Raw genomic sequence first — 13,257 nt, 5'->3', positions numbered from 1 at the left:
GGAATAAAATCTTCAATAGAATAGCTACTGAAAAATCATGGCTATGTCTCTAAAGATGTTTTATGGCCAGCTCGCTTACGGCTTTTATGTTCACTCAACTGAGAGCCCTTTCAATAGTCTTCAGCTTGACGAAAGAGAAATTTTCTCTTACTGCCTTAGTACAGTATATTGTTTCATACTTACAGATTACCGTAGGTTTTTGAGTTTCTGTTTTCTTTCACCTTCCTATGTTTCCACTGGCATTAAAAATAGAATTGTGCTAAAAAAAAAAAAAAGGCACATGTAAATGATTTAAAATTAGAAGTGGTCCCAGCTAAAGGAAGGATAATAGCTTGGATCTGGTGGTTCTCAATCTTAAGTGAACAGGGTTTGTTAAAACAGATTACACACTAGGCCCATCTCCAAAGAGATTCTGAGTCTTGTGACTGAATAAATAAAACTCTGTTTTAAACAAGCATTTCCATTTACTGCCTAAAGGAATGGCCTCTTTAGAAAGTCACCCTGTAATACCCTCTCACATCTACTCACATTTGGTACCTACTACACTCCCCATCTGGCTTCCCTGGTGGCTCAGAGGTTAAAGCATCTGCCTCCAATGCGGGAGACCTGGGTTCGATCCCTGGGTCGGGAAGATCCCCTGGAAAAGGAAATGGCAATCCACTCCAGTATTCTTGCCTGGAGAATCCCCTGGACGGAGGAGCCTGGTAGGCTACCGTCCACAGGGTTGCAAAGAGTCGGACACGACTGAGTGACTTCACCTTCACACTCCCCATCTGGAATATATTCTAAACCTTTACCCCACTCCAGGCTCTTCCAAAGGTTTCTCCAAGTGGTGCTAGTGGTAAAGAACCCGCCTGCCAATGCAGGAGACAGGAGAAATGGGTTTGATCCCTGTGTCAAGAAGATCCCCTTGAAAAAGGGCATGGCAACCCACTTCAGTATTCTTGCCTGGAGAATCTCCATAGACAAAGGAGCCTGGTGAGTTACAGTCCATAGGGTTGTGAAGAGTCAGACATGACTCAAGCAACTTAGCACACAGGCTCTCCCAAGTAAACTCTGTCTCAACATTCAAATGCCAGATCAAGGGATTACCTGCTATTTTCATTCCAAATTTCTCTGGCAGATTAATGAATTCATTTATTTATTAAAAAGCTTCTGATGGTGCCAAGAAATGTTCTAGATATTCCAAGTACACTGGTTTGAGCAGAACAGAGAAAATTCTTTTTCTCAAGGACTTTATGCAGTACTGGAAACAAGACATAATTAAAAAGCAAATAAGTGAAATAATTCAGATAGTTATAGTTTATTTTGTGAATAAAATAGGAAAATGCCATTTAGCAAGTAATCATTGAATGAACAACAAAAACTACACTAATTAGCTGGCCTACTCTAAAGGAAATATTAAAGTAGGTGCCAAGATGCATTTGTTTACCATGGGGATAACCAACGGACCCAGGGCTGTTTATTGAAAAGACCATCCTTTTCTCATTCCTCTGCAGTGCCGCCTTAGTCTTAATTCCAAAGGTCATATAAGACTGGGTTTGTTTCTGCACTCTTGTCTCTTCCATTAGTCTATGTCTGTGCTTACACCAATTACTTCCCTTAGTTGTTGTTGCTTAGTCACTAAATCATGTCCACCTCTTCTGGGACCCATGGACTACAGCCCACCAGGCTCCTCTGTCCATGGAATTCTCCAGGCAAGAATAATGGAGTGGGTTTCTGTTTCTTTCTCCAGGGGATCTTTCAGACCCAGGGCTCAAAGCCAGGTCTCCTGCATTGCAGGTGAATTCTTTACAGCTGAGCCACCATAGAAGCCCTCACCTGCCTTAGTTATAATGTTTTCAGGTTTTTTGTTATAGCCTTTCTTGTTCCTTTGGATTTCCATATTCATCTTAGAATCAGCATCTCATTGTTCACAAACATGCCTGCTGGGACTTGCATTGAAATTATATTGAGTCCCTAAGTCAATTTGAGGAGAACTAAAAACTGAGTCTTCAAAAATATTTGCATGGTGTATCTATCATTTATGTAGGTCTTAACATCTTTCAGTCATATGAAGAGGTTTTGAATTGTGTGTAGCTGGCTTATAAAAATAAAGTTGATTTGTGTAGAATGAATTTAGATTCAAAGACCCTGATAATTCTAAAATTTTATAGAATTGCATTTTCTATGTATAGAAACATATTTTTTTAATTACTTTTCAATAATGCATCTTGTTTTTCATGTTTTATTTCACCGACTAGGGCTGCCAATAAAATTTTGAATAAAAATGGAGGAGTAGGAAAACCCAGTTTTTGAGGGGAGGTTTTCAACATATCAGTATCACGTTTTAAAATAACTTTTTATTTTAGAATAGCCTTAGATTTATAGAAAAGTTCAAAAATAGTACAGTGAGTTCTTATGTACCTCATATCTGCTTTCCCCTGTTGTTAATATCTTACATTAATATTGTATGTTTGTTACAACTAATGAACCGATATGGATACAATTAACCAAAGTCTATATTTGATTCAGATGTCCTCTGTTTTGACTTAATGCCCTTTTTCTGTTACAGAATCTCATTCAGGTTACAACACTCTATGTAGTGAAAGTGTCTTCTTAGGCTCTTTTTGGCTCTGATAGTTTCTCATACTTTTCACATTTCTGATGGCCTTAACGATTTTGAGAAGTACTGGCTAAGTATAAAGAAAGCTGAGCACTGAAGATTGAACTGTGATGAATTTTGAACTGTGACGTTGAAGAAGACTCTTGAGAGTCCCTTGGACAACAAGGATATCCAACCAGTCCATCCTAAAGGAGATCAGTCCTGGGTGTTCACTGGAAGGACTAATGTTGAAGCTGAAACTCCAATACTTTGGCCACCTGATGCAAAGAGCTGACTCATTTGAAAAGACCCTGATGCTGGGAAAGATTGAGGGCAGGAGGAGAAGGGGATGACAGAGGATGAGATGGCTGGATGTCATCACTGACTAAATGGACATGAGTTTGAGTAAACTCCAGGAATTGGTGATGGACAGGGAGGCCTGGCGTGCTGTGGTCCATGGGGTCACAAAAAGTCGGACACTGCATGTAGATTTGTCTTTTCTCCCATTTATTTATCTATTCAGTTATTTATAACAATATCAGGAATTAATAATACCATAATTCTGAACTTATAGAATGGGCTTCCCTTTAATGGGTGTTAATGGTAAAGAACCCACCTGCCAGTGCAGGAGACATAAAAGACGTGAGTTTGATTTCTGGGTCAGGAAGATCCCCTGGAGGAGGGCATGGTAACCCACTCCAGTATTCTTGCTACAGTCCATGGGGTCTCAAAGAGTCAGACACAACTGACTGACTTGTTTTGACCCATAGATTATTTAAAGTATATTAATTCAGAAATATTTTGGGATTTCCCAACTATTCTGTTACTGATTTCTAGTTTAATCCTATTATAGTCTAAGAACACAGCTGAATAATTTCTCTCCAATATGGCAGCCACTGGTCATAAGCAGCAATTTAAATTAGATTAAAAATTTTAAAGTATTTCCTTGGTCAACAGCTATATTTTACATTCTCAATAGCCATACGTGGTCTAGTGGTGACCATATTGGTTAACACAACTAAAAAACTTCTATGTCATTGCTGAAACTCCTTTAATTTTTTCCCAGCTTTATTGAGATAAAATTGACATTGTGTAAGTTTAAGGTATACACTTACATACACTGCGTAATAATCACCACCATTGCCTTAACTAACATTTCCATCACATCCTGTAATTACACTTCTTTTTTGTGGTGAGAACATCTGACTTTCAGCAACTTTCAAAAATGTAATAATAATTACAGTATTGCTAATTACAGCCATCATGTTGTACATTAGATCCCCAGAACTTATCCACCTTAGCGGGGAGTTTGTATCCTTCAATTGACATCTCCCCATTTCTCCCGCCCTCAGCCCCAGTAATCACCATCAGATTCAGTTTTTATGAGTCTGGCCTTTCTCGATTCCACATGTAAGTAACACCATGCAGTCTTTCTCTGTCTGACTTATTTCACTTAGCATAATGCCCACAAGTTTCAGCCATGTTGTCACAAATTACAGGATTTCCTTCTTCCTCAGGTCTGAATCGTATTTTGCTGTATGGATACCACATCTTTGTCCACTCATCCACTGATGGACACTTAGGCTGTTTCCAGTCTTGGCTCTTGTGAATTATGCTGCAGTGAATATGGGAATGCAGGTATCTGTGTGTGATATCCTGTATCCCATATGGTCGTTCTATTTCAGACTGCACTGTTATAGAACATGACATAGAAAAACATCTTTATGATTTCAGAATAAGTTAGGATTCTTAAAGCATTCACAAAAACCATCATGGCAAAGGACAATAGGCTAAGTTGGACTACATAAAACTTAAAAAATTTCCCTTTAGGAGACTGAAAGTTAACAGAATAGGGAAATACATGTACTCTACAATTTTTAAAAAGCTCAGTTTTGAAGCATATAATTAATAAAAATTGTTAAGAAAATACATATGACAAAATAGAAGAATGAGAGAAAAGACTAAAAAAAAAGATGTTTCACAAAAGAGGATTCAAATAGCCCACAAACATATGCCAATATGACCAGCCTCATTAGTCATCAGGGAAATGATAATTTAAACCATAAATCAATGTGAAATCTTTTCACACCTTCTAGATTGACTAAAATTAAAAAGTGCTGACAAACACCAATCACTGGGAAAGATGTGGAGCAATTAGAGCTCACATACACTAAAAATATAAAAAGAGGGAGAGACATTCCTAAATTTAAGAAATTGCCTTATATCATGATTATAGAGGTTGGCAAGTCCAAAATGTGTGGGACAGGCTGGCAGGATAGAGACCTGGAAAGACTTGATGCTGCAGCTTAAACCTGAAGGCAGCCTGTTTTTAGAATTCCCTCTTTCTCAGGGGAGGTCAGTCTTTTATTTAAGTGTTTTAACTATTTAAATGAGGTCCAACTACATTATGGAGGGTGATCTGCTTCACTCAAAGTTTACTGACTTAAATGTTAAGTTCATCTAAGAAATATCTTCAAAGCAACATCCAGATATGTTTGACCAGTATCTGGGTACTGTAGCCTCTGCAAGTTGACTCATAACATAAACCATCACACCTAGTAATCCAATATCTATGCTAAAAACAAAAACTAAAGCCATAAACAAAACAACTTTTTACAAATGCTCACAAGATCATGTACAATGCATCATCTTTGACTGTAAGAGGGAAAAAAGTAGAAACAAAGAAAAGGGAAAAATGAGCTGTGATTTATATATTTAAATAGTGGGGTAGCTCACTGGAGAAAAAGTAAATGAATCCTACCTGAATACACGGAGAAATCTATAAAATATTGGTAAAAAACAGTTGATTTTAAAGTTATTTTGATGAAGTCTTTTGGGCTACAGAAGGCAGTTTGCAGTTGCTTTTTGGTTTCCCTTGTTTTGTGAGCTTTTCTTTCCTCTCACCTCCTTGCCTCCATGCCAGTGTCTCCTTCACTTTCCAAATAAACTACTTACACTTGAAACTATTTTTGAGTGAATTTCTGAAGAAATCAAACTAAGTCATGTAGCATGCATAATTCAAATGTGAAGTAAAAATATTGTGTGTGTAAATATACTTAACGGAATGCAGTATATTTCCAATGGGCTTCCCAGGTGGCACCAGTGGTAAAGAACCCATCTCCCAATGCAGGAGACCTACGAGATGTGGGTTCGATCCCTGGGTGGGGAATATCCTCTGGAGGAATAAATGGCAACCCACTCCAGTACCTTGCCTGGAGAATCCCATGGACAGAGGAACCTACAGTCCATAAGCTTGAAAGAGTTCAACACGACTGAAGTGACTTAGAACACATATTTCCAAAACAGTCCTTTCAAAAGGACCTTAGTTTTCTTTTTTTCCTTATAAGTAATAATTTATTGTTTCTTCTTTATGTTCTGTCTTTGTTCTGATATCTCCCCTAAACTCTCAAAAAGACCTGTAAAATCTCTCATAAAATAGTACATCAGGTAAACTATTAGCTCCATGATTTTCCGTGAAGATATTCATGCTGGATATTCATCCTTTCCCTAATTTGGACTGAAAGCTTTTAGACTGGCTGCACAACTATTGTTCTGGAATTTTCCTTTGCTGTTATTCTGGAAACCTCCTTCATTTCTTTTATATGTTGGAGCTCTGACATCTTGGACCCCAAGTCTACCTCATCTTAACTGGAGCATGTTTTTTAGTAACTTCTGAGAGAAGGTCCTTTGAAAGTAAATATTTAAGTCCTTACATGCCTGAAAATGCTATTATTCTACTCTTATCTTTGATTTAATGGTTGAACAGTTATGATTCTAGATTAGAATTTTTACCCTCTCAATTTTAATTTCAAAGGCATTTGTTTATTGAATTCTTGCTTTCAGCATTGGTTTATCAAATCCAATGCCCTTCTGCTCAACCTTTTTTCTAATGTAAACTATTTATTTTGTATGGGAAGTTTTAGCCTCCTCTTTATTCTTGATTTCTGAAAATCCATTTCTGCGCCAGTGTGAATATTTTTGTAATTATTGAGCTCTTTCTTTTCTTTTCTTTTCTTTTTTTTAATTTTGAGCTCTTTCAAGATGGAAATTTTTGTCAATCAGTTCTGGAAATTTTTCTTGCATTATTTCTTTTCTAAATTCTCCCCTTTTATTTTCTTTGTTTTCTCGTTGTGAGACTTTTAGTATTTGGCTACTTAAAATCTTAGACTGAGTCTTTTTTGTTTCTTTTGAATTTTGTATTTTCATCTTGTGTTAGTTATTACTATGACAATAATATGACAATAACAAACTTCTTTAGAGCTCAGTGTTATACAAAAACAAGTATTCATTTGCTTGCTCACTAGGCTGTAATTGGCTGGGGCTCCATAAGGTTTGACTGGAGTTGGCTGGACTTGGCAGATCTTTTTATTTAAAAAGAAAATAATCCTGTTATAAAATGGAGCAAAAAGCAAAGGAGAATTTCTTGGAAATAAAAAATATGATTGCAAAAAATAGAAATAGAAAATCACCCAAAAGAACCCCCTGAAAAATGAAATATAGCATAAGTGTGAAAAATTAGATTTTATTTTCAGAAGATACTTCTTCTTTCCCCCCTGGAAAGTAGAGGATATTTTCCCACTTCATTGATGTTGGACTTGGACCAACATCAAGAATGTGTGACCTGGGAAAAAAGAGACCAAAAGAATGTGTGCCTGGAAAAAAACACATGCACCCCAATGTTCATAGCAGCACTATTTATAACAGCCAACACATAAAAGCAACCTAAATGTCCATCAATAGATGAATATATATCACATATGTGTATGCTCAGTTTTGTCTTTGCAACCCATGGACTGTAGCTTGCCAGGTTCCTCTGTTCATAGGAGTTTTTAGGCAAGAATAGTGGAGTGGGCTGCTGTTTCCTCCTCCAGGGGATTGTCTCAACCCAGGGACAGAACTCATGTGTCTTGCATCTCCTGCATTTTCAGGTGGATTTTTCACCACTGCACCACCTGGGAAGCCCTTACATATATATATATATATATTTTGTATATGTATATATAAAATGTATAGCACAGAGAAATATATTCACTATCCTGTAATAAACCATAGTGGAAAAGAATATGAAAAAGAATACATGCCTGTATCACTGAATATTGCTGTATACCACAAATTGACACAACATTATAAATCAACTATAATTCAATAAAATATTTTTCATGAGTCAATATTGAAAGGCCACTAGACCCTATTCCTAGACTTGAGTTCACATTTTAGATTTCTCCGTTGACTAAATTTGTGATCTTGGAAGAAATAAAGACAGGATTTAGAGAGATTTCTAGCTGTGTCACTTCTTAAGTGATCTCAAAGATCACAGCATCTCGGTCTATATTCTCTCAGGTGCAAGTGGAGTTAAAAATATATGCTCTGCTTTCTGCACAACATGATATAAAGATAATATTCATAAATATGCAGTACATTTGATAAATGTATAGAATATACTAAAAATAGATTTTACTTTAAGAAGCTATTGAATAGCTGGTACTGTGTTCCTTTCTTGTCAGTTTCTTTGCTGTGCGTGTGTAAGCAGTTTTTATGTCTGCACTTCCATTTAAATTCTCAGTCTCTCATTTTTCTTAAATGTCTGCAGTAATATATGATTAGAACAAAAGCACAAATTTCCCTTATTATTAGCATAATTTTAAGTTATTGTAAATGTAACAAATATTTTAGGTGTATCAATGAAATTTTTCACTGTTTTCCCATAGGTTATATACTGCATGTAACAATTATAATTTTAATTCCATGTTCCTTTCATATAATTTTCAATGGTTATTGTAGAATAGCTTGGCAAAATATAAATGAAATTCTAGCTAGTTTGGACAATTCTCCTTACTGCATTCTGTTTCTATATTGTGCAGGATAATCTAATATTCATGAGATCATAGAGCCAAATGCAATTATAATCTTTTCTCAGTTTGTAGGAGATTTCTGGTACTTTACATTGAAGACTCTTGTGGAGGCCCTACAGTTGTGTGGGGGCAGGAATAAACTTTTAACTTTCTTCAGAGTTAGTTGACACAGTCTTCCAGGGAAAGTACCACCATCAGCTTTATGACTAATCCTTATATTGAATTGAATATCCACTTCGAATCCACCAAAGGCCATTTTTAAATCAATTTATCAGCTTTTTTATTTTCAGTATGATTTTTCATGTCTAAACTAGTCATTCCAATTTTTTATTTAATTGCCTGGAGATTTTATAAGGAAATGGAAATGATAGGAGAAAGAATATCAAAAGCCTCTTTTCTGGCATTTTGCTAAGTATTCTGAACCATTCATTTGAGAAAATATGAATATACAACTCTTGCCTTCTCCTGTATGGTTTAATAGAAAATTTTACAACAGAAAAGGCACATTTCAACACAGATGATGCCATGTTTTTAAACTCTTTATCTTTTGAATACATTTTGAAATGTTCAGTTGGTAAAGCATAGAACCCCTTTGAGAATAGTAATTGCTTGTCTAGTTAATGCATGAAGCACTTTGAAGAAACTATTTGTGGATATTAGTTCAAAGTCATTGTAGATAATGTAAGTTCACCTTGATTGAACATTTGCTCTTGACAAATATTATTGGAAACCATATCACACCTATTTGGGTCTTCCCAGGTGGTACAAATGGGTAAAGGATCTGCCTGTTAATGAAGGAGACAAGAGAGACCCAGGTTCAATCCCTGGGTTGGAGAGATCATCTGGAGAAGGAAATGGCAACCCACTCCAGTATTTCTTGCCTGGGCAATCCCACGGACACACGAGCCTGGTGGGCTACAGTCCATGGGGTTGCAGAGTTGGACATAACTGAGTGCACACACGTATAAATAACTATTTAGCTGCCCAGCTCTATAATATGGGTACTCTTATTATCCATATTTTACAGATGAGGGGATAAGCCCATGATACAGTAAGAGGTGGTAGGTTCCAGACATCTGATTCCAGAATCCCTGCTACTCACACTTCAGTACTACAGACGCCAGCCCTCATCAGTTAGTAGCTTAAAGGGGACAAGTAAACAATCCTCTGGGAATATCAGATCACCTGACCTGCCTCTTGAGAAATCTGTATGCAGGTCAAGAAGCAACAGTTAGAACAGGACATGGAACAACAAGACTGGTTCCAAATAGGAAAAGGAGTACCTCAAGGTTGTATATTGTCACCCTGCTTATTTAACTTCTATGCAGAGTACATCATGAGAAACGCTGGACTGGAAGAAACACAAGGTGAATTCAAGATTGCCAGGAAAAATATCAATCACCTCAAATATGTAGATGACACCACTCTTATGGCAGAAAGTGAAGAGGAACTAAAAAGCCTCTTGATGAAAGTGAAAGAGGAGAGTGGAAAAGTTGGCTTAAAGCTCAACATTCAGAAAACGAAGATCATGGCATCTGGTCCCATCACTTCATGGGAAATAGATGGGGAAACAGTGTCAGATTTTATTTTTTTGGGCTCCAGAATCACTGCAGATGGTGACTGCAGCCATGATATTAAAAGACGCTTACTCCTTGGAAGAAAAGTTATGACCAACCTAGATAGTATATTCAAAAGCAGAGATATTACTTTGCCGACTAAGGTCCGTCTAGCCAAGGCTGTGGTTTTTCCTGTGGTCATGTATGGATGTGAGAGTTGGACTGTGAAGAAGGCTGAGTGCCAAAGAATTGATGCGTTTGAACTGTGGTGTTGGAGAAGACTCTTGAGAGTCCCTTGGACTGCAAGGAGATCCAACCAGTCCATTCTGAAGGAGATCAGCCCTGGGATTTCTTTGGAGGGAATAATGCTAAAGCTGAAACTCCAATACTTTGGCCACCTGATGCGAAGAGTTGACTCATTGAAAAAGACTGATGCTGGGAGGGATTGGGGGAAAAAGGAAAAGGGGACGAAGAGGATGAGATGGCTGGATGGCATCACTGACTCAATGGACATGAGTCTGAGTGAACTCCAGGAGTTGGTGATGGACAGGGAGGCCTGGCATGCTGCGATTTATGGGGTTGCAAAGAGTTGGATGCGGCTGAAGGACTGAACTGAACTGAACTGAAAAAATCCTCTATCACCCATAACAACTGAAACTGTTTTGCTGCAAGAGAGCAAGCTTTGAGAATTCCTTCCAACTCAACAGGGACAGAAATATATCCTGGAACTCATAACTAATTAATCCAGGAGTTTTCTTGTAGCAAAAGACACTGAAGTCTCAGCAGCAGATTGTCCAGGATCTGCAGTTATGGCATTTTGAGTCAGTGAGAATTTCAAGGGACTTTCAAGATTTGCTACACATTATTTAAATATGTGTTGGTAGTTGAAGGATTACATATCACAAAATATTTTAGTCCAAATTTCTAGACTCTGACCTTTGAAAACAAACCATGAGTCTGGAACTAGTGTATTTGACATAACTGGACATAATTGGGGCTTCCCTGGTAGCTCAGACACTAAAGAATCTGCTCTGCTTACAATGCAGGAGACCTGAGTTTGATGCATGGGTTGGGAAGATCCCCTGGAGAAGGGAATGGCTACCCACGCCAATATTCTTGCCTGGAAAATCCCATGGACAGAGGAGCCTGGAGGGCTATAGTTCATAGGGTCACAAAGAGTCAGACATGGCTAGTGACTAACACTTTAACTTTTCACTTTCACTCTGAAAAGCAAGACCATGGGACAATGATTTTCTTTTTCTTTCTTCCAACAATTATGCATTAAACTATTGAATGAGGTCAAGTTCTATTCCAGTAATGGTTCAAGTTGAGTATAAAGTGCTCAATGCAACCAAAACTGTTCTCCGTTTCATTAGCGTAGTAGTCATGTGTCTCTGAGTTAAATTTCTTTAACAAATAAGCCTCAAATGGTGGTGGCTTAACCTAGAAAAGGTTTATTTTTGCTCATATAAAATCTGATGTGGATCTGGGTGAGTTTCTAGGCAGCTGTCTACCATGGGAGGTTCTGGAATCCAGGCTGCTTCTGTAATCACCAGACCAGAGCAGAAGAGAAGAGGGTGGTTTTGTAACAGCTGTTCAATGCTTTGGCCCTAAGGGACTCACATAACTTATATTCACAAAGCATTGGTTAAAACTAGTCAGGAAGGCCTGTCTATGTATAAGGGGACTAGGAAAGTATAAGCCCATTGTGAGCTTAAAGAAAGAGAAAACCAAAAGTTTCTCCCATATGTAGATTACTGTTTCTAGGAGACTAAACAAAGAGTAAGCAAACACATTTATATTATAAAAGATAGTTGTAAATAGTTATAAATACTTTAATATGAGGAGTCCTATTTATGCATAAGAAAGCTAAAACTCAGGCAATTGTCTAGCAGCAGATATATTAAGAAAAGTGTTTTGCCTATGATATGTTTTGAAGTTTGACCCAGGGTTTCTCAGCCTTGGCCCTTTTGACAATTTGTGCCTGATGACTCTTTATTGTGGGGGCTTTTCAGTGCATTGTATGATGTGTAGCAGCATCCCTGGTTCCTAATCACTAGGTACCAGTAGCCAGTACTCTTCCCTCACCCAGAAATGAGAACCAAATATCCCTCGACACGTTCCCAAGTGACCCTGTGAAGGCAAAATCACCCTGGTGTGGGAACCACTGGTTTGCACTATTCCTTGTATTTTTTTTCCCAACATCAAACCTAGAGTTAACACAGTAGCATGCTTGTTTATATATTTTATTTACATCAGGGGCCCCCAACCTCTGTGGACAAATGCCTGATGATCTGAGGTGGAGCTGATGTAATATTAATAGAAATAAAAGTGCACAATAAATGTAATACACTTGGATCATCCTGACCCACTCATCACCCTGTCCGTGCTGTGAAACCAGTCCCTGGTGACAAAAATGTTGGGGACTGCTGCTTTACAGTATACAAAGCACTTTACACAACTTCATCTCAATCAAAATAACTGCAAGAGAATGTGAAGAAACAAGTTGGAAAAAGGCTAAATGCTTTGTCCATATCACAAGGGAGGCAACTCCACCAAAGCCCTTTCACTCTGGATTCACAAATGTTCCTAAGCGTTCATTGCTAACCTCCTGTGTGACAGCATTGTTCCAGTTATAGAGGATATAAAAATAAAAGATCGGCTCCTGCTCTCAGGAGACTCACAGTCTACTGAGTCAAAGAGACAATTTAATATGAAATTACATAGGTGGTAATTAAACTAAGTGCTCGATAGAAGGGCTTACAGCTCTTCAGAGGGAGGTACTTCACGCACTGAACTATCAGAAAAGAGATGGAAATCCTGCAACAGAAAGGAAGGAATAATAGGAAGCTATGGAGCAGAGACTGCTGAATTTCATTTGAGTCACCATGGGGGAGAAATGAACTAAACTATAGAGAAACACATAGCAGATGAAGAGGAAAGAAAATAATATTGTGAGCTACAAGGAGGGAAAAATTGTGAAAAAGTGCCGCTGAGTCCTCAACCTGCAGGCAAGTGTTCTCTGAATGGTTGCAAGACCCAGAAACACCCTCACCTTGGAGGTTTTCTACAATGCTGATCCAAATGAATCATATCAAACCCAAAGAAGAAATCCTACTATAGGAGATCATTAAAAATGAAAAAAAAAAAAAAAGATTAAGCTTAAACACTACATTTCTGAAGCAGAAAAAAAAAAGTGAATGATTAAGATTAGGTTTAAAGAAGGGCATCTTTCATATAAATGACAAGCAATATAATTTCTGAA

The sequence above is a fragment of the Budorcas taxicolor genome, chromosome 9 (genome assembly GCF_023091745.1).
Source record: "Budorcas taxicolor isolate Tak-1 chromosome 9, Takin1.1, whole genome shotgun sequence".
Lineage (NCBI taxonomy): Eukaryota > Metazoa > Chordata > Mammalia > Artiodactyla > Bovidae > Budorcas > Budorcas taxicolor.
This window is presented reverse-complemented; position numbering follows the sequence as displayed.